Genomic DNA, 24,340 nt, shown 5'->3' with positions numbered 1-24,340 from the left:
GTGCTGACAGCTCAAAACCTGAAGCCTGCTTTGGTTCTGGTTTCTGTGTCTCCCTCTCTGCCCGTCTGCCACTTGTGCTCTGTATCTCTCTGTCTCTCTCTCTCTCTCAAAAATAAACATTAAAAAAATTTTTTTTAAAATCCTGTGTACATTTCTTTAAATGTAGACATGAACATCACACATTATTTTTATTGCTTTTCCCTTACTTTACCAGAAAAAAAGAATGGCAGCCAGTAGTAGAAGTAGAAGTTGAAGTTGAGAATACACTAGCTGATGATCTTAGGATATAGAGCCCTGGCAGAAACACAGAAATGTCAGGCAAGAAGTCATGGATGCAGGTGCTATTAAAAAGGTTTCAGCATAAAACCCAAAAGTTTAAAGAGAAGTTCCATAAGTAGTATTTCAACAAGTGTCAAACCATTTCTTTCAGCAAATACACTCAACAGAATAGTTAATTTTTTTTAATATTAACTATTTAACATACAATGTTTTACTAAGAAGGAAATAAAATGTTCTTTAAAATATTCCTTTTATTAAAATTTGAAAGTAACATATTTTGGTATGACCTAGTCACCTATGGTTAACCTACCTCAAATTCATGTTTTCCTATAAAGTAGCATCAGTACTGTTAAAGATGACATGTAGGGATGACATTTGATAATCACAGTTCCTAAGTGGCTTTACAAGCTTCAAAGAATCACTACAATGCTGATTAGAAGGATCATGCTGTTTTAATCAATCACTTCCTGGAGGCTGGAATATGAAGCATTAATAGCGGCCAAGCGATTATGATTACTAAAAACTGAGCTCACAGAAATTTCCTATCTTAAAAACAAAACAAAACAAAAACAGAAATAAAACAAAAAACCTCAAACAAAAAAAGCCCTGTAAGTGCAAAGATCACCTGCAACAACAGAGGTAATTAGTTTCTTCTACAATTCGTCTGAAACAAAACTGACATTAAATGGTAAGAAAAGAATATTTTTGTTTTATTAAAAAAAAAATCAACTTTTAACACACTACAGTTGTTTCTCTTCAGTATCTTATTTGCTAAGAACCTTATGTACAACCAAACCAATAACTGAATAGAATATAAACCTTTAAAAGAAAAGTTCTAGAACAAAGGAATTTTAAAACCTCTCTATTCAGAAAAAGCATTAAAGTTATAACATTTAATTCCCTCAGAAATGGTTTTTTTTTTCCTTAAGTCTGTTACAGTCAGAATAGCAGCACATGTATTTAACCAACAAATATTTACTGAATGCTTACTATTTCAAGGCACTACTGTTTAAGACTCTGGAGATTCAGTGATAAAACCGATAAACTCCTGCCCTCATGGAGCTTATATTCTAACAGAAAGCTGTACACAAACATGTAAAAGTAACAGTATGTCAATGGCAGTGAATATTATGGAGAAAAATAAAGGAAAAATGGAAAGAAGGAAGGGAAAGGTAATTGTTATTTGGTCAGGAAAATTTGTATTTCACCACAGATCTGAAGAAAGTAGGTGAACACACCAAGCAGCTATCTGGGCAAGAGGAATTAAGGCAATAGGAACAATAAACACAAAGGACCTGAGGAAGTGGATATGCCTTCCTCACGTATAGGCATACCTTAAGAAATGTTTAAGGCATGTTTAAGAATTACCAATGAAGGGTTTCTGGGTGGCTCAGTATGTTAAGTTTCCCACTTTGACCCAGGTCATGATCTCACCGTTCATGAGTTCAAGTTGCGTTGGGCTCTGTGCTGACAGCGCAGAGCCTGGAGCTTGTTTCAGATTCTGTGTCTCCCTCTCTCTCTGCCCCTCCCCTGCTCACACTCTGTCTCTCTCTCAAAAATAAATAAACATTTATTTTTATTTATTTATTAAGTTTATTTAAGAGAGCATGGAAGAACAGGGGAGAGGCAAGAGAAAGAAGAAAAAAAGAGAATTCCAAGCAAGCTCTGCACTGCCAGCACAGAGCCCGATGCGGGCCTGGAACCCATTAACTGTGGGATCATGACCTGAGCTGAAATCAAGAGTTGGATGCTTAACTTACTGAGCTACTCAGGTGCCCCTCAAAAATAAGTAAACATTTAAAAAAAAATTTTTTTTAAGAATTACCAATGAGGTTTTGTTTGTTTTTTAGGGTCTATGAAGGGCTACTTTTACACCCCTACATCAAATATAGTAATAAAACATTTACTATGAAATATTTGTAAATGGCTGTTGCTCAAACTATTTGAGAATAAACCATCATAATCACTACATCTACAGACTTCCAGCACTTTAATTCAGTGCCCAGCACATGCTTAGTAAGTATGAAACAAAGACAAGAGAGAAATAGATAAAGCTAAATAAGAAAAATTCTGCTAAGATTCCTCCAAAGAAAGTTTGGAGCATGGGCTACTATTCCATCAGGCATGGGAAGAGGTTGTAAGGCAAAAACAAAAAGTAGTCTACCCCCTAATCTCTCCACACTTCAAAGTCTAACTGCAGGATACAGAGGAGGGAACTATACTCAAAGACTTATGTCCATTAATTATCTTAGGAAAGCAGACTGTTTACAAATGCTCTGACATCAAGCTAAAAGCTTGCTTATTTTCCTAACACTCTCTTTTCATTCGTATTTGTTGAATCTGACAAATCAAAAAGTTATTCCTCGCATTATTGGGACAACTGGTGAAATCAGAGTAATATCTATAGATCAGATAATAGTATCAAGGTAATTTCCCATTTTGGCAACTGTACTGTCGTTATGTAAGAAAGTCCTTGTTTTTAGAAGATAAACACTGATGTATTTAGGAATACAGGAGCATATCTCAAAGAGTCCAGGAAAACAATTAAAGTATACATACAGGAAAAAGAAAACAAATGTGGTAAACTGTTAACATTTGAAGAGTGGAAAAAGGGTGAGGGAGAGTACTGCATGAATAGTTTCCTTCATCTTATTATATGCTTTCATTTGTAGAAGTGAATAATAAATTATCATTCCACAGACAACTATAATAAAAATAATTAAGAAAAAATTATCTCTGTATTTACACTTCTTCGAACGTCAGGTTCTCCATCTGAAAGTGAAAATACCACCATCTTCCATAATCAAATGACCACTATGAACCTCAAATGACAAAATCCACATGAAAGCACTCTGTACTTACAAATCATTTTTGTAAGACTAGTATGGCCTTTTCCCTGTATCCCACACTTTTCCTGCTAATATCACCTACTACTATTAAAAGGCCAAAATCTGCACTTCCCATTCCACTGATTATATATGATATAAAATAATAGTTTTTAAGGAGAAATAACACATTAAAGGTACATAGATTATGGGACTTCTCAATATCAGAAATACAAGAAAGTATTTTTTATAATTGAGAAAATGTGGCATATCTCTTCTCTAAACATCACATTCTTTTAATTTTTTTTTAATGTTTATTCATTTTTGAGAGGGAGACATGGAGCGTGAGTGGGGGAGGAGCAGAGAGAGGCAGACAGGCTCCAAGCTGTCAGCACAGAGACTGATGCATGGCTCGAACTCACGAACTGAACTCACGAACTGTGAGATCATGACCTGAGCTGACATGTCATGTGTTCAACCAACTAAGCCACCCAGGCACCCCGCTAAGCATCAAATTCTTAATAACCAATCTGGACACCACACCATCACCAATTAAACATGTCCAAGATGAAATTCACCTCTCCACTTAGCTCTTCCCTCTTACCCTCCTTTTCACACAGCTCTTCCTGATTCCTCCAACTCAGCTGGTAATAACACTACCCAGCTAATGACTTAAGGGGAGAAATAAAGAAGTCATTCTTAACTCCTCTTTCTTGCATCATCCATAACCATTCCATCGAGCAAACACCCTAATCATTTTATTTTATTTTATTTTATTTTTTTTTTAAATTTTTTTCCCGACGTTTTTTATTTATTTTTGGGACAGAGAGAGACAGAGCATGAACGGGGGAGGGGCAGAGAGAGAGGGAGACACAGAATCGGAAACAGGCTCCAGGCTCCAGGCTCCAGGCTCCGAGCCATCAGCCCAGAGCCTGACGCGGGGCTCGAACTCACGGACCGCGAGATCGTGACCTGGCTGAAGTCGGACGCTTAACCGACTGCGCCACCCAGGCGCCCCTTATTTTTTTAATTTTTTTCAAATCCATGACTAATCTCATTCCAGCTGGCCTCTGCCCCAGTTCAAGATCTCATCATCTAGAGTCCTAGACTACTACAATGTCCTCTGAAATAACCTCCTGGATATAAACACTGCTTTTCAGACTTACAAACCATCAGATAAAGTTTAACTCCCCTAAGCATCACTTAACAAGGCCCTTCATGGTCAGCTTCACCTACTTCCCTAGCCCAACTTCTAGTAATACTGAAATTTTTTTTTAAGACTTCTCCTAACCACTTAAGAAGAATTATTACATTTGGGATTTTATTGTCTTGTTTTGTTAATTTGTCCATTTCTTTCTAAAGTTTCTAGCAGTATAATTTTTTTTGCAAATCTCAAAAAGAGATTTTCACATATATTCCACAGCCAAGACAAAAAGGAAATTTTCTAACTCTGAGCCTTGTGAGAAAAATGCCACTAGAAAAATGGATCATGGTTATCAGAAACACAAGATTAGTCTAGGCTTGTGGGCAAAAAGTAAATGAGACAAAGGGAATCAACTTATACTCAAGAATTTCCTTACAAGTTAAGACTGAAGTAGGGCTATATATAATGATATGCCTAATGACCACTGAACAAAGAAAGTCTTTAAGTTGAAATGGGAGAAACCTGTATATATATTTACCCGAGTACCAATGACCAAGAAAAAATAAAAATACAGGAAACACAGCTTGTGTGGAGAAGGGAACAATTAATAAAATATTCTGTTTTTGTCATTTATTTTAACGAAATCTGCTCTGAGAAAAATCAGCAAGTGATATAACTTTTTATTTCCCAATCAACAGCATGAAAATAATACATTAAACTTAAAATTTAACATATTTTTTCTGGAATCCTCATGCATTTATAATCTTCTAAGACCTTTAGGTAGGAGCACCTGGGTGGCTCAGTCAGTTAATTGTCTGACTCTTGATTTTGGCTCAGGTCATGATTTCATGGTCAGTGGTGAGATGGAACCCTACATCAGGCTCCATGCTGGGCATGGAACCTGTTTGAAATTCTCTCTCTCCCTCTTTTCTTCTGCCCCTCCCCAACTTGCATGCATGTGCACGCACATGTGCATGCACGTGTGCACTCTCTAAAAACAAAGAAAAAAAAAAAGACCTTTAGGTAAAATACCTAAGAAAAATGAGAATTAATACCCAAATATGTCTCCCCAATATATTAAAGAAAAAAATGCCATAGTTCTATTTATTTAAACAGTGTAACTAGAAACAAATTCACCTAAAAATACCACTTGAAAATGTGTTAGATTTATACATTTTTAATATTAAGTTTTAAATGTCTGTTTTCAAGTCTTTTTAAATGCCCAAATAATTCACTTTTAAAAATAAGTGTTTTATTTTCTTCTGGTCAAGGCAAAAGTAAGAGGAAAATAAGACCATACTCTCAATTGCTTCCACACATATGAAATAAGTTTTATTTTCTCCTGTTAATCTATCTCTCATGTCAATTTAATTCTTAGACCAGCCAGAAGAATTCTGAAGGGTAAAGAAAATGTTTCCTCCCCAACAATTCTTAATCCTACATTTTATTCTAATATTATTCTAATTCCCAATGTTAAATTCTAGAAACTATATTAAACATTGGTTTATTTAATACACCCTAGGCCTATTTATTAGCAACTCAATTATTCTATTTTTTTCTTTCATTCCTGAATTCTAGGTCCCATTATTATTAGATTACACATTCATGCCAAAATTCTAGAAATACTCATCACATAAAATAATTCAGAAAATCGTGGATAGGTATCTTAATTTTGATTAATGGGGGCACCATATGGCAGTATGAGAAAGATTTAATTTATTTCCAATTGTTCATTAATACAAAAGCATTTATTAAATACAAGTAGGGTTACATAATTTTTTTATTTATTTATTTATTTTTATTTTTGGGACAGAGAGAGACAGAGCATGAACAGGGGAGGGGCAGAGAGAGAGGGAGACACAGAATCGGAAACAGGCTCCAGGCTCCGAGCCATCAGCCCAGAGCCTGACGCGGGGCTCGAACTCACGGACCACGAGATCGTGACCTGGCTGAAGTCGGACGCTTAACCGACTGCGCCACCCAGGCGCCCCGGGTTACATAATTTTTTAAAAATATGTGAATATTTCAAGTGTCCAGAAAATAAATGGAATGACAGTACAATCTAAACAATAACATGAACCCACTTCAATCTCTATTTTACACAGATCCTACAGTAGTTTATACCAAATCACCCTCTGTGCAGCTAGATAAGCTTCTTTCAGAAACAGTTTACTATGGTATATATCTGGTCCACATGAAACTGTGAGAAAAGGCAAGTTCAAAAAATGCAATATCAATAAACACAATCTCCACTAAAAACAAGAAATTAGTTCATCAGTTTTAGCTTAAAATGAAAAGCCTAAGTGGGGGGAAGTAACCTTTTTTCACTACAAGACTTAATTTTTTTTGTTTCTGCTGTCAAAATATAAGTTGGTAGTTATAATAAAGAGGATACAAGCAAGTAAAGAAACCAAAAGTGGGTTACTATTGTACAGTCAGGAAGTGAACATAGCAGAGATTTTCAGACTGCAGATAATGACCATATATATGTTATAGCTATTCTGAAGTAAACATAACAAAACAGAATGTGCAATACTATAGTAAGAATAAATGTTATTCAAGAAACATTTCTTTCAGTTGTATGTATGTATATATATATATATATTGAGGCACCATGCAAAATGCTTTTTCCTCAATGTGTCTCAGAGACAAAAAGTTTGAGGCCACTGCTGACTCCACCATTTCACTGTGGGCTGGGACATACTTCCTAAGCTTTTAGCTTCTTTATTTGTGAAATGGTGCAGAAAACAGATATTTGACAATAATGGTCACAGAAAACATTAAATGAGGTAATGTACACAAAATACAGTATCTGACACAGATAAGTTCTTGATAAGTATTAACTTTAACTAACATACCTCCCAATTATACATGGTAGTTATTACCCTCTAGATTTTGGCTTAATAGATTTTTCATTTTAATTTTTAAGTAAGATCACTTAGATCATCTAAAAAAAAAAATCGAAGAATAAGCCATAGCAATAAATGAGTCTTAAATCAAAATAAGATCAACCAACTTTGTTGTCAAATTCTTGACCAATCACCAAGCCAAGATATGAACAGAATGATAAAGTTTGGTGCCTGTGTTTCCCTTTTTGTTCCCTTCTCTGTTTCTAATTATACAATTATTCAAACATTTTCTCTTCCTAACCAAATGCTGTAATTCTATGGCATTCAGGCCTTCATTCAATAGTAAAAATACCAAACTTCACACAATTATAATAGACCTTGAGTTCATGAAGAAGTTACTCAATGAGGCAGCATGAAAGCTCTTTTACAAAAAAAGACCTGGTTTTGAAACACCTATCAGACATTTATGACTATGGAACTATAGACAAAACATATGACGTCTCTAAATATCAGTTTCCATAACTACAAAATAGGGTGAATTCATCTATCTTTTAGGGTCCCTCAAAATTAAACAAGCACTTAGCACAAAGAGAACTATATATATATGAATTCCTGTCCCCTCCACCAACAAGGCCAGTCTGTCACTCTGTAAACATTTCAAGTAATAAAATTGTCCCAATTTTGGAAACTACTCCAATCATGTGCAACTATATCTATTAGAAAATTCTTACAGTGATACGAAAATGCCATGAGTTTAAAGGAGGAAAATATCATGATGAGCTGAAGTAGTTGGGAGGCAGCTTCATTCAAAGACAGTTTCATGAATGAAGTGTAACTTGGAAATGGGCCTGGAAATATAGATGAGATTTGGATGAGCAGAAAAGACTCAGAAGGTTAATTGTTCATTCACTCATTCACTGAGTTACTGCCATCAAATATGTGCTGAATGCTTACTATGTGCCAAGAACTTTCTAGATGCTAGGGATCGAGCTGGGAACTAAAGGAGATTTAGTCTCTTCCTTCAAGAACTATATATCCCAGTGGAGCAAGACAGAGAAACAAACAAGTTATAAAATGTGTAAGATGTCAGATTTTAAGATAAAGTCTATGGAGGAAAAAAATTAAGTGGGTAAGGAGGATAAGAAGTACTTAAAAAAAGAATGGATACTATTTTAAGTACAGTGGTCAGGGAAGACAACACTGATAAAGTGGCATTTAAACAGAGCCCTAGGCACTTTCTATAGGCGAAAGCGGGCAACAGACTGTGCATCCGTGCCTCACCAGGTTCCTGTGGAAGTAAAGTAGAATTTCATAAGGACATAATGGATGGAGAAGAGAAAACCTATGGTGGCTGTGAAGGCCTGATGGATGCCATGAGTGTCAAATTGGTATCTTCAGGTGGTCATGAATTTATTGTCAAAAGAGAGCATGCACTAACATCTGAAACAGTAAAGCCATGTTGAGTGACCCAGCTCGGTTTGCAGAGAACAAAAGTAACTAAAACAATTTTAGACAGATTCTTTCACATGTGCTATCAGAAGTATGCATGTATTTTACCTACAAGGTTCACTACACTGACACCTCCATGGAGATTCCAAAATTCCCAACTGAAATTTTACTGGAACTGCTGATGGCTGTGAACCTCCCAAATTGTTAAATAAATTATAGTTAATTAACAAACACATACATAGATAGATAAGTAAATAACAAATAAATTCCTAAAGCAAGGAGCCAGTTAGAAAGAAAACAGCAAAGTTTTCTTTGTGTAAGTGCAAAGGCCCTGACAACAAAAACCAAGCACACATGTAGAGGTGGGAACTCACAGTATCTTTGATCAACAGTACCTAACAGAAAAGGGAGGACAGCATAAGTGAAAATACAGCCTGAAGACATTGCAGAGAGACTTGACTTCTAAATTTGATTTTATACTATTAGCAAGAAAAGCCACTAAACAGTTGTGAACAGCCCAGTGAAATGAATGAAATCACAGCTTAAGAAAAAACATATAATCAATACTCAACTTATTCACAGTTTGTGCTTATTGCTAACTACACAAAACTACTTTTTGTACAAAAAGTAATTTGGGGGCACCCATGTGGCTCAGTCAGTTAAGCATCCTACTCGATTTCAGCTCAGGGCATGATCTCACAGATACTGAGTTCAAGCCAGGAGTCAGGCTCTGCACTGACAGTGCTGAGGCCGTTTGGGATTGTGTCTCTCTCCCTCTGTCTCTCACCTCCTTGCACACTCTCTCTCTCCCTCTCAAAATAAATAAATAAATAATTAAAAAAATAAGTAACATGTGGGGCGTCTGGGTGACTCAGTCAGGTAAGCATCCAACTCTTGGTTTCCGCTCAAGTCATGATCTCACAGTTTGTGAGTTGGAGCCCCACCTTGGGTTCTACACTGATAGTACGGAGCCTGTTTGGGATTCTCTCTCTCCCCCTCTCTCTGCCCCTTCCCTGCACGTGTGCTTTCTCTCAAAAATAAATAAATAAACTTGAAAGAAGAAAAAAGAAAAGTAACTTGTTTCTTCCTCACTTTCTTAAGATGCTGGCTCAATTAATACCAATTTTCAGCTTAAAGTGGAAAAAATAATTTAAATAACTAGTGACTCTATACAGAACTGTTACTTTAAAAAAAGCCTTTGATATGGTGAAGGCAGAAACTAGTGGCTAAAATGATATTCTGAATTAGCTACAGAGTTCAATTACTTTCTTTCAAGTTCACAAATAATAAAGATGGCTAAATAAGCCCATTTAATACCTTTGTGGGGGGAGGTGATTTGGTTTCTTTTGTCTTTTTTTAAATTTTTTAATGTTTATTTATTTTTGAGAAAGACAGAGTGAGAGCGGGGGGGGGGGGGGGGGGCGGGGGGGGCAGGCAGAGAAAGTGGGAAACACAGAATCGGAAGCAGGCTCCAGGCTCTGAGATGTCAGCACAGAGCCCAACAAGGGGCTTGAACCCACGAACTGTAAGATCATGATCTGAGCCAAAGTCAGATGCTTAACCGACTGAGCCACCCAGGCGCCCGATTTCTTTGTTTTTTTTAAGTAGGCTCCACACCCAGCACAGAGCCCAATGCAGGGCTTGAACTCATGATCCTGAGATCACAACCTAAGCTGAAATCAAGAGTCAGACGCTTAACCAACTGAGCCACCCAGGAATCCCATTATCTTTGATATCAGTAATAAAACAATAAAACATTGATATATTAAGATTTTTAACAAATAACACCGTGGTATATATTATCCTTGGTTGCATAAAGAAAAAATGCAAATATTAAGCCAAATTCTTTATCACTTTGAGAATAGAAAGCTGTAATTAACATGTGTTCAACAAGAGAAAACAGAATTAGATGATCTTTGAAACATGAAATATTTTATAGCATGAAAAATTATAATCAAATGTTTTAATTTTCTTTTAATTTGTTGCAAAAATGTTTCCAAATTATTTGAAAACCATAGACCTCAAAAAACCCTAAAGACAATAAACATGAAAATCACCCAAGGTACATTAAAACAAATGCTTAAAACTACAAATGAATAGAAACATCTTAAAAGCAACTGGGGGAAAGAAATGCATAATGTACAAAGGAACAAATACAATGATGACAATTTTCTCATCAGAAATAATACTAGCTAGAAGACAGTGAAACAATATCTTAAAAGTACTGAAAGTAAAATATTGTCCACTGAGAACTGTTTACCTGCTAAAATACCTTTCAAAAGCAAAGGTGACTTAAAGACAACAGAAATCAATGAAACAAAAAACAAGGAAACCAAGGTCAATGAAAATACAAGTTGATTCCTTGAGAATATTATTAAAATTGATAAATCTTTTAACCCAAATGATTAGGAAAAAGAGATAAAACACAAATGACCAATAACAGGAATAAGAGAAGTGGCATCACTACAGATTCTACAGATATTAGAAAGATAACAAGTAAAAATTATGAACAACTTAATGCTAATAAATTCACCAATTCTTTGAAAGACACAAATGTGCTCCTTCCACAAGAAAAAACCTGAATAACCCAGTATCTATTAAAGAAATTGAATCTATAGTTAAAAACCTTCCAGCAAAACTTCTAGGCCCAGATGGTTTCACTAGGGAAATCTACCAAACAATTAAGGAATGATACAAATTCTACACAAGTCTTCAGGAAACTAGGCGGGGAGGTGGGGATAAAATGGTAGGAGGTAATTCCCAATGCATTCTATGAGGCCAACATAACCCTGATACCAAAACCAGACAAGGACATCATAAGAAATGAAACTTAAAGATCAATACCCTTCACAGATATTTGCAAAAATTCTTAATAAAGTTTTAGCAAATCAAATCCAGGAATATATGAAAAAGATAATACATCATGACCAAGTGCGGTTTGTCCCAGGAATGCAGGTTAGTTTAACATTCAATCAAAATTAAATGTAATTCCCTATACTAAAGGACAACAACAAAACTATGATCTCAATATATGCAGATGAAGTATTGATAATATTTAACATCCCTTTCTGATATTCAAAAGTCTTGACAACTAAAAATAGAGGGGGAACTTCCTCAATTCCACAAAAGAAAATCTGTGAAAAACCTTTGGTCAACACATATTTAAGGGCGAAAGTGCGCATGCTTTCTCCTTTAACATCATGAACAAGACAAGGAAGTCAGTCCACTGTCACCACTCCTACTTTACTAAAAATTCCAGCTAGTGAAATAAGGTAGGAAAAAGAAGAGTAAAGCCATCCAAATTGGAGAGGAAGTAAAAATTGTCTTTATTTGAGGATAACAAATCAGCTAGGTAGGAGATCTGAATCTATTTTTTTTTTAAAGTTACTAAAACAAATACATAAGGTTAGCAAGGTTGCAGAATACAAGATAAAAATGCAAAAACCTACTGTATTTCTATATTCCAACAATAATCAAAAATTGAAATGTTAAAAAATCCATTTACAATAACATTTAAAAGTAAAAACTACTTAAAAATAAATCTGACAAGGGGCGCCTGGGTGGCTCAGTTAAGCGTCCAACTTCGGCTCAGGTCATGATATCACAGCTAGTAAGTTTGAGCCCTGTGTTGGGTTCTGTGTGGACAGCTTCAGATTCTGTGTCTCTGTCTCTCTCTGCTCCTCCCCCACTGGCACTCTGTCTCTTTGTCTAAAAACTAAATAAACAGTAAAAAATTTTTAATTTCTAAAAATAAATAAATAAATCTGAGAAAAGACCTGTATCCTGAAATTTTCAACATATTGCTGAAAGAAATAAAATCTAAATAAATGGAGAGATATATATGCTCATGGACTGAAAGCCTCTATACTGTTAGAGATGTCAATTTTCTCCCAAATGAATTTACATATTCAAAGCAATTCCAATTGAAACCCCCGATGATTACTTTGTAGAAACTGACAAACTGATTTTAAAATTCCTATGTTAATTCAGGGAACCTAGAATAGCAACAACAACTGTGAAAAAGAATAACAGGGGCGCCTGGGTGGCGCAGTCGGTTAAGCATCCGACTTCAGCCAGGTCACGATCTCGCGGTCCATGAGTTCGAGCCCTGCGTCAGGCTCTGGGCTGATGGCTCGGAGCCTGGAGCCTGTTTCCGATTCTGTGTCTCCCTCTCTCTCTGCCCCTCCCCCGTTCATGCTCTGTCTCTCTCTATCCCAAAAATAAATAAAAAACGTTGAAAAAAAAATTAAAAAAAAAAAAAAAAGAAAAAGAATAACAAAGTTAGAGACTTACACTATCTGACTTCAAGACTTATTATAAAGTTACAGTAACATGGATATTGTAATATTAGCATAAAAGTAAACAAACAAATCAATGGAGCATAACAAAATCCAGAATTACTCCCAAACACATACGGTTTTTTGAGAAAGGTGCAAAGGAGATTCAAAGATAATCTTTACAAGAAATGGTGCTGGAACAGCTGAAAACCCATATGCAAAAAAATTAACTTTGATTCATAACTTGAATCATATACAAAAACAACTCAAAATGAATCATGGCCATAAATATAAAATCGTAAAATTTTTAGGAAAGAGCATAGGAGGAAAGCTTCAGAATTTGGGTTAAGAGTACTCAGACTTGGGGCGCCTGGGTGGCACAGTCGGTTAAGCGTCCGACTTCAGCCAGGTCACGATCTCGCGGTCTGTGAGTTCGAGCCCCGCGTCAGGCTCTGGGCTGATGGCTCGGAGCCTGGTGCCTGTTTCCGATTCTGTGTCTCCCTCTCTCTCTGCCCCTCCCCCGTTCATGCTCTGTCTCTCTCTGTCCCAAAAATAAATAAAAAACGTTGAAAAAAAAATTAAAAAAAAAAAAAAAAAAGAGTACTCAGACTTGCCATAAAACATAATCCATAAAAGGGAAAATTAATAAACTGGACCTTATCAAAACTAAAACCTTTGCTCTGTAACAGACCATGTGAAAAGGATGTAAACACATGCTACAGAATATGAGAAAATATATGCATATCTAACAATAAACTAGTATCTAAAATATATAAAGAACTTTCAAAACTCAATAGTATCTTGACAATGGGGGAGAAGGGCATGTGGGTGGTTCAGTAGGTTAAGCATCCCACTCTTGGGTTTCAGCTCAAGTCATCATTTTGGGGTTTCCTGAGTTCAAGCCCCCTGTACAGCTCTGTGCTGCCAGCTTGAAGCCTGTGTGGGATTCTCCCTCCCTCTCTGCTCTTCCCCCACTTGCGCTGTCTCTATCTCTCTCAAAATAAATAAACTTAAAAAAAAAAAGTCTTGGGGCGCCTGGGTGGCTCAGTCGGTTAAGTGGCCAACTTCGGCTCAGGTCATGATCTCGCGGTCTGTGGGTTCGAGCCCCGCGTCGGGCTCTGTGCTGACAGCCTGGAGCCTGTTTCAGATTCTGTGTCTCCCTCTCTCTGACCCTCCCGCGTTCATGCTCTGTCTGTGTCTCAAAAATAAATAAACGTTAAAAAAAAAATTAAAAAAAAAAGTCTTAAGTGCATAAAAAAACTCAACAGAAAAAAAAAAAAACTCCATTAGAAATGAAAAATATAGATTTATTTCACTGAAGAGAACATACAGATGGCAAAATAAGCATGTGAGAAGATGTTTGAAAGCATTAACTATTAGGGAAATGCAAATCAAAACCAGTATCACTATCATTACACATCCAAAGGTACATGGCAAAGAAAGAAATTCATTGCAACTGTAAGAACTACTTCATTAAAATAATAATCCTTGTTATTTAAATTTTAAACATTAGGGGGCGCCTGGATGGCGCAGTCGGTTAAGCGTCCGACTTCAGCCAGGTCACGATCTCGCGGTCCGTGAGTTCGAGCCCCGCGTCAGGCTCTGGGCTGATGGCTCGGAGCCTGGAGCCTGTTTCCGATTCTGTGTCTCCCTCTCTCTCTGCCCCTCCCCCGTTCATGCTCTGTCTCTCTCTGTCCCAAAAATAAATAAAAAACGTTGAAAAAAAAATTTTTTTTAAATAAATTTTAAACATTAGAATACACTGTTGATTGAACTGTGATATGGAAACATTCTTCTATCTGCACTGTCCAACACGGTAGCTACTAGCCACAGGTGGCTATTAAGCCTTGAATGTGGCTAGTGGGAATAAGGAACTGAAAATGTAACTTCAGTTAAATAGCCAAATATGGCTATTGGCTACCACATTAGACAGAATAGGTCTAGAACTTTCAAAAAATTTCAAAAAAGAATACAAACACAAACGATGTAAAAATAATCATTAGTGTAGTGGGTATACATTTCTCACCCATGACACTACTGGCCTTTTAGGCAGAATAATTCATTACACAGGACTATCCTAAAAAAAAATATTCCTTCAAATGATAAATGTATTTTTTTCCAAATGTAATTTTATGGTCACTGTTGATACAGAGTATTGCTTCATTCAAATAAATTACTGAAGCTATTAAGAGCAATAATGCATTTTCACCAGCAGAGGGCAGATATACATAATAAACACCTCAACACCAATTTCAAATGTTCCAAAAGTCCAATAGCACTGAATCAAAAGATATTAGTATATTAACTTACACAAAAGGAATTGTACTTCTTGGAGGTAAGGGAGAAAATCTGCTAAAAATAAACATATTTTTCAAAAAGAAACTGAGAGGTCACCCCAGAAACAAGTTTTTGTCAATTTTATCAGTTGATCCAAGAGTTAACTATAATCCTTCAAATAAAACAAAATAACCGTGACAAAATGTCAGTCAAGCCTAATTTTCAAGGCCATTTACATATATACTACAATATTCCTTAGGCCACAAAATAAATTCTAAAGAATTTTCTTCATAGAATATAAAAGTTATCAAAATTCCATGAAAAAAACAAAGCATTTGTTTCAAAAGTAAACTAAATGCCAAGACCAAAACAAACAATGAAATGTGGCAACGGTGCTGATGTAATTTTTAAGTAGTGGGGTTCAGAGTCACCAGCTAAGAATTCTTGAGACTTCTTCGGTGCAAAAAGATAGTTTTATTAAACAATGGGACCAGGACCCGTGGGCAGAAAGAGCTGCACTGGGGTTGTGAAAAGTGACTGATTATGTAAGATTTTCTATCTTATGGAAAGGAAGGTGATGTTAGGGCTCCAGAAAATTGAGTCTAGGTTTCTGGAGACTACTTTTTTCTTTTAAATCATTAAGACAGTTGCAAACTGATGGAGACTCTGTCCTGCATGATTGTGATCTCTAACCATCTGATTTTCCTTTTCCTTTGTTCTTGGGCGTCCACGAGTCCCTAAGGAACGTCACGCATATTCCCACCTGGGGGAGTGGGAGGTTAGCTTATGCTCTGCCCTCAGCTTGCCTTTTGCTACCTCATCAATGTTTAAAAAAAAAAAAAAAAAAAAAAGGTAACTGTTTGCCTGAGAAAAACTTGAGAAACAGTGCCAACATACTGAAGATTCACTTTTCTCGACTCTTACTGTACAAAGGGTGGAAAACAAGCTCTGAAGAGTTTCACAACACACACTTTCATAAAGTGCTTCGAAAATAGTTTTAATGTCTACCAAAATTAAATGCCCTTTTCTAAGAACAAAGAAAATATCCAGAAACAACAAGAGAGAGAGAGAGAGAGACCTTTTCTAGCCACTTTATATGCCTATTACAATTAATTTTTCCTTTCTCCCTGTTACATACGTCCTTCTGAAAGCCCCCTTGTCCTGAAGCTTCTCTGTTCTGGTTTTCCTTGCAGTCTTGCAGGCCACTATTGAGTTCCCTCAGTGATTCCACTTCTGACTGCTGCCTCCCCATGTCTTGGTCACTGACCCTCTGATCTGTATCTAATCCATTCATGGCTTTGGTAAACATTTCCAGGCAAATGACTCCCAAAACAATAATCACTCCCTTGTCTATCCACTCTCCTACATTTCTGCCTGGTACCTATACCTGCTTCTAGGAACATAAAAAAGCATGTGCACTAAGTAAGTATATGGACAAGCCTGCTTCCAGCTTCTTCCTACCTAGAATAACTTAGCCACGCTTATCCTTTTCAAGAACTACCTTTTTTGTTAAAAGCCTTCCCCAATTCCTGCTCTTGGTGATTTTTACTTTCTCTGAACCTCTGTAACACTCAATGTTTGCACTACCCCCTCCACTCAGATATCCAGACTATATACACATATATAGTATAAATACACATTACATATGTATTTATATTTATAGTATTTGTGCTTACGTATAAATACACATTACATATGTATTTATATTTATAGTATTTGTGCTTATGGCCTGCCTTTCTCCTCAAAGTAAAGACTCCTAAATGGCAGGGCAGGGCTGGGCTTCTGTTGTATACCTCTAATGTCTACTCTAGTGGACCAGCACATAAAGGGTTAAAAAAGATAAAGATAACTACCTTCTTTTCCTGAACTTTCCATGAAGTACTCTTGTGCTCAGAATCTGCTCAATTACATTATTTACCAAACAAAGTATAATTCACAAATGTTTCCTGCAAAGTAATAAAATGAATAAATGACTATAACTGCTTTAAAAAAACAAGACCTGACATAATTATCACACCCTTATCATTTATCAACCCTTATTTTGGCCAGACGTTACTTCATAAATTCAGTTAACTCTCATAATCCTGTGACAACAGGTATGGCCATTTTACACATAATGACACTGAAGCTTAGAAAGTTTAAATACCACACTCCCACTATAAGGAACGACGGAGACAGGGGAGAAAGAGAGGAGAGGGAGGGAGATAAAGAAAAAAATAAAATCACAGAGGCAGCAATGAGAGAGCTGAGATTTTAACCAAAAGCACTAAGCCTTCAAAGCCCATGCTTTTTAGCTACCAAGTAATGTCCTTTCAAGGATAACAGCAGAGCAAGGAATCTGCCAACCCACAGTCAACTAGAGGAAGAATACTGTGGAGGAAACATTATTATATAGTATATAACTGTTTTTATCTTAAAACTTTCAAAGAAAGAATATGTACATTAGTTCAAAATATTACAAGGACACTGAAAAACTTTAAAATCCACAAAAACTACAAAAACAAAAAAGCATTCCCCTGCCATTTTTCAAATGTTAATTTACTGTGGCAAAGAAATTAAATGGTGGTAATAATTTAAGGATTCACTAGTCATCAGGATGGTATAAAATAAAAGGGAAAAATGAAATGAAGCTTAATTTTAAGAACAATCCATGCTTCACCTGACTGTCCTACTAAAGTTTAAGCCTTGTCAAACCTATTTCTTACTTTATTCAGGTGATATGGCATCATTAAAAAATTCAGCTTAAAAATTCAAAAGTTTGAGCAAGTATATTACAGCTTTCCTTTATTTTGTTTGCTCTTTCACAAATATTTTAGTGCTTTGTATTTGCAAAATTTCCCTCTCAAGCACAAAGATATCCAATATTGACAAAATCCCTCTTTTTAAAGCTTATTCTCAGCACTATTTACAGATTTATCTCACGAGATAATATTTGCTTTTAGATAACACTGCAGACACCAACCAACATTCTAAGTTTTGAAATATGTTTATATTTATTGCCAAATCACTGTTTAAAAAAAAACGGTTAAATAATTAATATGTAACCGTTCCTGTGATTTCCAAATTTTTTTCTTAACATCCTATTATTACACAGATAGGGTTTGGTTAAGCGTAAAAATGCATAACTTACAACCCTTCTCACTGTATAGATTGTGAATGTAAAGAAAATGAAAAAATTAAAAAGCTGAGAGTTACCTTTTATATAACTGAAGAGTAACACATTCATTTATGGATTCAGAAGGCAATAGCCCAGGAAACAGGTTCACTCCCAAGTTCTCTCATTGTTGCAAAGTTTTGAGCAAGTCCACTAATCTCTCATGATAGGTTTCATTGCTCTACTAGGAGATCAGACTAGGCACAGGTCTCTTCTATCTCTAAACTGTCTATAATTTTATGGTTACCAAAAAGAAAAAAGAAAAAAGAAAAAAGAAAAAAACGTAGATACGGGCCTGAAAATCTTCCCAAAGTACTCCACCATCACTTAATGAATCTTACGATTCATTCATTGCTTATAGAATCTAGGAATGAATGGTGTGGCCTACCACTATACTCACAGGTATGAATGTTGCCTTGAATTTTGTGTTGTGCCTAATAACTGATCAAGAGAAAAATCTGGAAAAGGCAGTCAATCCCTGCTCCCAAAATGAAGGGGACAAATCATAAAATAAAAATGACCAATAAGCCCATTAAAATGATTAATTTTAAGAAATTAAAGTATCATAAAATTTCACCAATCATGTTAAGAAAACTTTTCAAAAACATGAACACCCAGTGACAGGCTGTGTGCACAGGGTCAGCCAGTCTTTGTACACTACTGGTGGGAAGGTAAACTGGCCCCAAGATTCCTGGCAATACAACTCAAACACACTTTAATCAGCATACTCTAACATACACTTTTTACACAGAAGATCTTATTGTGAATAATTTTGTGTACACAAAGCTTTGACAACAGGACTCTTTGTAACCATGTTAGAAAGCAAATGCCCATCAATAAGGGAACATATTAGTTTAAAATACTTTTAAATTATTTTAAAATTCATACTATTAGCAAGTTTTCTATGCAGAGAATAGATTTAAATCCCCCTACAAAGTCCCACTATCCTTATTCTCAGCAAATGACTTCACCACCTAACTGTCCCTTAGATTTCAGATCCCTCTTACTCTCCTTCCACATAAACTGATCTGTATTTTTCCTGATTTTTTTCTCCTGTCCCAAACTAACCATTTCATCTGTGTTTTGAATCAAAATTTCCTCTAAATCGTGCATTAATATTTTAACTATATAAACTACTCTTCCTTCTTAGAGAACTTGTCTGCTCTTAGCCACGGAAAAGGAACTCCTACTTGCTGTTCCTGCAGCTCTCCTGCCTCTGATGAGGGAGCAAAAGGCAACCTGAGGGCAAAGCACAAGCTAACACTTTACAACCACTACCCACCAAGGTGGGTATCTATGATATTCCTCAGGCACTCCTGGATGGCCAAGAACAAAGGAAAGGGAAAAACAAATGGTTAACTGATAGTGATCAAGATCATGCAGGCCAGAGACTCCATCAGTTTACAACTGTCTTAATGATTTAAAAGAAAAAAGCAATCTCCAGAAACCTACAGACTCAATTTCCTGGAGCCCTAACATCACCCTCCCCTCCACAGGATAGATTCTTACATAATCAGTCACTCCTCACAACCCCAGTGCAGCTCTTTCTGCTCATGGTGTTGTTGCCATTGTTTAATAAAACCACCTTTCTGCACCAAAGACATCTCAATTTTTTCTTAACCATTAGATCCAAACCCCAACACTTCAAACCACATCATTTTGGCACCCAAAGTGAGGCTTTGAGTCTTTTCATCTGGACTCTGAGCCTCAGTGCAAACTTAGTGAGTACTTCCTTTCCTCTCCCTTTACTTTCATTTCAGGGGCTTTTCAAGGAGTATGGCCTTTTTTTTTTTTCTCTTTTACTGTTTATTTATTTATATATTTATGACAGACAGAAAGATAGAACACAAGCAGGGGAGAGGCAGAGAGAGAGAATCCCAAGCAGGCTCCATGCTGTCAGTGCAAAGCTCAGGGCGGGGTTCAAAATCAAGACCTGTGAGATCGTGAGCTGAGCCAAAATCAAGAGTCGGCCACTTAACCAACTGAGCCATCCAGGCATGCCAAGGAGTATCATCTTATTGGAATATTTCATGTCGATTATTCAGGCTGCAATCTTCTTAGCCCACGGCTACTATACAGGGACGAGAAAGTCTGTTTTTTGGCTGGAAGTTAGTACCCTGGCCAGAATGGAAATAAGACCCAGAACATTGATGTCCTCTCTTTATTCCTGTCCTTATTCCTGTCTTGAGAACAGGACAGCCACCTAAGTCACCAGAGCAACTGGCAATCTTCAGACTCCCGTGTGAGGTTACATCCTCATTGGTCTAATGTGATCCCTTCCACATCCCTGGTCTAGCCACTTCTGGCTGCAAGACCTCCACTTGAAAATGGCCAAAACCAGTACCCAACTGAATTAAAGCCAAATCAGGCACCATTTCCTAGAGAAGTTGGCTGTAAAAGACTACTTATCTTTACTGTTTTCCATGAATGTCCCCTACTAACTACTTAAATTATAAAATTAGGTAACTCCCCCTTGTAAAACTTTTCTAATGTTTTCCATAGGTTAAAAACAATGGGTTCTCCATAGCCTTCCTGGCACAGCCTGAATGGTACGCCACAGCATGGTATTTTGGTCCATTCACCAGTACCCACTTGTATTCTACAATGCAATGGAGAAGTGGAGGGACACTAGTAATTCCCCCTACAGGGCCTTTACAGTGGAACAGTGACCAATAATGATTTGTTATTCAAGGGACACCTCCAGCGGCTCGTGACACCAGGAACCTCTGACATATCCTGCATGGGACGCCACCAGGGAGTCAGTGGGGATTTTTGGTAACAGACCTTCTCTAGGCTTCTTCCATTCCCAAGGACTCCCCCTTGGAATGCCTTTTAACCCAATGGAAACAATTCACATTGCAAAATTTAAGAAAGGACTGATCTCCTGTAACACTGCATGGCCTCAGTAGGATCTATCAATTATATCTCTCCTGCAGGAAACAGGGCAAACAGACAGAGGTACCCTAGGTCCAGGGCTTTAGGGTTCTAAATCAGGGCCCAGACCTAAGGAACTCTTGCAGAACCAAGCTGATAAACTCCATCCTGACATACTGGATTACAATTGTCTAAACAGGCCTCCTCCTAATAAAACCCAGGTTGCTGCAGGAAACACAGGCCATCCCTAAGGAAGGGGACACTATCTCTCACTGCTCCACCGAATAGACCCAGATTAAATTAGCAGTATATGGGGGGCTTCTCCCTCATTCATTTCTGAGGCTAACAGCTAAAATTGGAGCCAACTGTGGTTAGTCTACCTTGGGACAGGGACTTTAAGGAATATTCCCAAGCAGCTACCAAAACTCCTTTTGTTTAGGGAAGTTCCCTGTCTTCTCAGGCCTGACATGGTCTGCCCTAAATTCCATTTGTTGCTGGAAAAAACTTGCATCTGCTTATCTGCCTGGGAAGACTGGGAAACCCCTTTCTCTGCCCTCTGGACTTTCATTGGCCTCCAGCCTTCGTGGAAGCACCTCACCTCCTTCAGCCTTCCCCTCCTCCTCCTCCTGTTTCTGAACCACCTTGGGTGCGGCTTGCATAAATGGCTCCTTGACCATCCTTGTGCTTCCAGCACCATTGGGTCTTCCTCCCACACTCAATGTCAAGGAGCAAAGAGCACACTTTTGGACTTAACATCGCCCACTTCAGAATTCCCCACCAGTACTCCAGATAAAAATCAAGAAAGGGGAAAAAATGGATTGACTTTTAAGTAGACCCAGGTGGAATAGAATTTGGTATTTAAACTAGTTGAAACTTTTATTCTACCTAGGTTTACTGAAGGTCAAATAAGCTTGTGATATCTCTGCTGCAATTTGTTAGCAAAAGGATGACTTAAATGATGGTTAATTTTGTCTGTCTCAAAGTTTTTGTGGATAATTATGAAGATAGCTATCAAAGTCTTTGGTAACCTGAAACTTTAACGTTTTGCTTAGATGATAAATTGGATTGAATTCATTGGACATCTAGGTCTTTTCTAAATAAGATAAAATACTAAATGAACATAGGTTTGTGTTTTGGGCTTCTTACTGCAGAGAAACTAAAGATATTTAAATCAGTCGGAAAAAACATGTTTTGTGCTTAACTGATTCAGAAATTTGCCATCTAAAGAATTATAGTATAACAGTTCAGAACTGGTTGGTTACTGCTTAGTTTTCACCGGAGACTAAGGTTTCTAAGACTTAAAATTCTGCAAAATGTAAGACTGATGGAAATAAGGGAAGCAACTCTGTATGTGTAAGAAAGATCTAAGAAATGGGAATACATTTTTGTTGAAGGTAAAAGAAAATAATTTTGTCCTCAAATGAGACTGGTTGTTTGGAGGGAAAAGGCTTGGGATGAAAGCTAATGTAAAGGAAATTTGTAGAAGGTTTGTGAAGGGAAATCTTTGGAAAGGAATTTAACGTGTGGTAAGGATGGACTAAGGTTGAAATGAATGGATTTTACAAGTATTGGCATTAGACCGAAAGTCTGCTTGCTTTCTCTTGGTTGAAAAGACATTTTTCTTGGATTGTTGGTCTGCTCTTGATAAGAAAATGTAAACATTTTTTTCTCTTCGTCTTTATCTGCCAAAAATAAAAAACAAAAAAACCCAGTTTCTATGTTTTGTTTTTATGAGGTCTTTGATTTATTAAGGTTTAAACTTCTCAATGTTAAAGGGGCTAAGTTTTGCTAACAACTATATAACCCTACATATTTGCTTTTGGAATCTCTTATTGTCACTTGATTAAATAATTTGAACTTTTAAAGTTTGGTAATGATCTATAATCCTACTCAGGCATGTGCTTTAAACTTTCTCAGGTTCTTCAACAAATTTCCTCAAGATTTAAATTGTAAATAAAATCTCTTTGACCAATTAGGACTTTTTATTTGGTATGTTAAGTTACTTGGAAAGAACTATCAAACAAATCATGATAAGCCCTAGGTTGTATTGCTTTGGTTAATGCTATAACTATACAAATAGATACATAAATAGATACATACATACATACATTCATAAATGAAATTCCTGAGTTTTAATGTGTTCTGGTGTAAGACCATCGCTTAACATTTTGATTACTGAAATTTTCTGTGTCACAGAAATAAATGAATTTCCTTATCAATTATCATTTGTCATTTCAAAATAAGTTTCATCTTCAAGGAAACTCATAAAAAGGTCTTTTTTTGAACAAATACAGGTTTTTTATATTTTTAAAATCATAAAACTGAAATGGGTAAGAATTTCCAGAACTAATTAAAAGCTGTGTTCAAACTGAACAAGAATTACTAACATGAAATTAAATGAACTGAAGATGATTATAACTTCTGTGACTCTTGTCTGAAACACTGCTGGTTCTCTAACGTTTGCTCTTCTGGATTAAGGACATTTTCTCTTAAAATATCTATGATTTACAGAGATGTGATAAAGTATTCATTTGTAAACAAACTGAAGCATTTAACTTTTCTGTCTACCTAAGCCCCCTGAAATTCAGAAAACTCTCAGTGAGTATTCTTTCTTCTATGGCAATCATAGTCATTTGCAAAAGTTCAAGAAGAATCTGTTCTCCTTGCAACAGGACACCATTGGAAACATTGGTTATTTTACCTAGGCTTTGACTGGAATGTCATTTTTGAGAGACATGCATAGACTTGGATATGACCAAACAGCTTTAAGGAACTGAAGCTGACTTTATGACACATGGAAGCATAAAGCCCCTTGGAAATGTTGACCTAATACCTCGCTTACAGAGTTCCCAGGTGAGTAAAGAATGTCACTTCCTGGCAAGTGCAGGAAGCTCAGGATATTTGGGAGACCTCAAGAAGAGAAATTTGCCCAAGTCTACAGGTACTGTAGGCATGTGTGATAGCAAGTATCTGGCTTGGCTTCTGGCCTAGATAGGCTACTAAAAGTTCAATATAGATTCCTTATGAAAAGGTGCAGCAAAACAAATTTTAAAAGATCTACATGGTCAATCGCTATTCTTCCTGAGCTTATCTAAGCAATTAAACTGGACTTGTTTTATAAACAAATTAGTCTTGATTTGGGTATCTCTGGAAATGAGGGTAATTGTAGGGGAAAACTATGTTTCAATAACACATCTTTGGAGATACTAAAT

General features: G+C 36.6%; 1 protein-coding gene and 1 pseudogene across 4 annotated transcripts in view; one reads left to right on the top strand and one right to left on the bottom strand.

The window, feature by feature from the left end:
* Positions 1-24,340, bottom strand: part of SMAP1 (small ArfGAP 1) — a 215,969-nt gene that overhangs the window by 175,517 nt on the left and 16,112 nt on the right. The gene's annotated exons all lie outside the window — the stretch shown is intronic.
* Positions 8,420-8,754, top strand: LOC131514422 (elongin-C-like; annotated as a pseudogene).

This window comes from Neofelis nebulosa, chromosome 6 (genome assembly GCF_028018385.1).
Source record: "Neofelis nebulosa isolate mNeoNeb1 chromosome 6, mNeoNeb1.pri, whole genome shotgun sequence".
Classification (NCBI taxonomy): Eukaryota; Metazoa; Chordata; class Mammalia; order Carnivora; family Felidae; genus Neofelis; species Neofelis nebulosa.
This window is presented reverse-complemented; position numbering and strand designations above follow the sequence as displayed.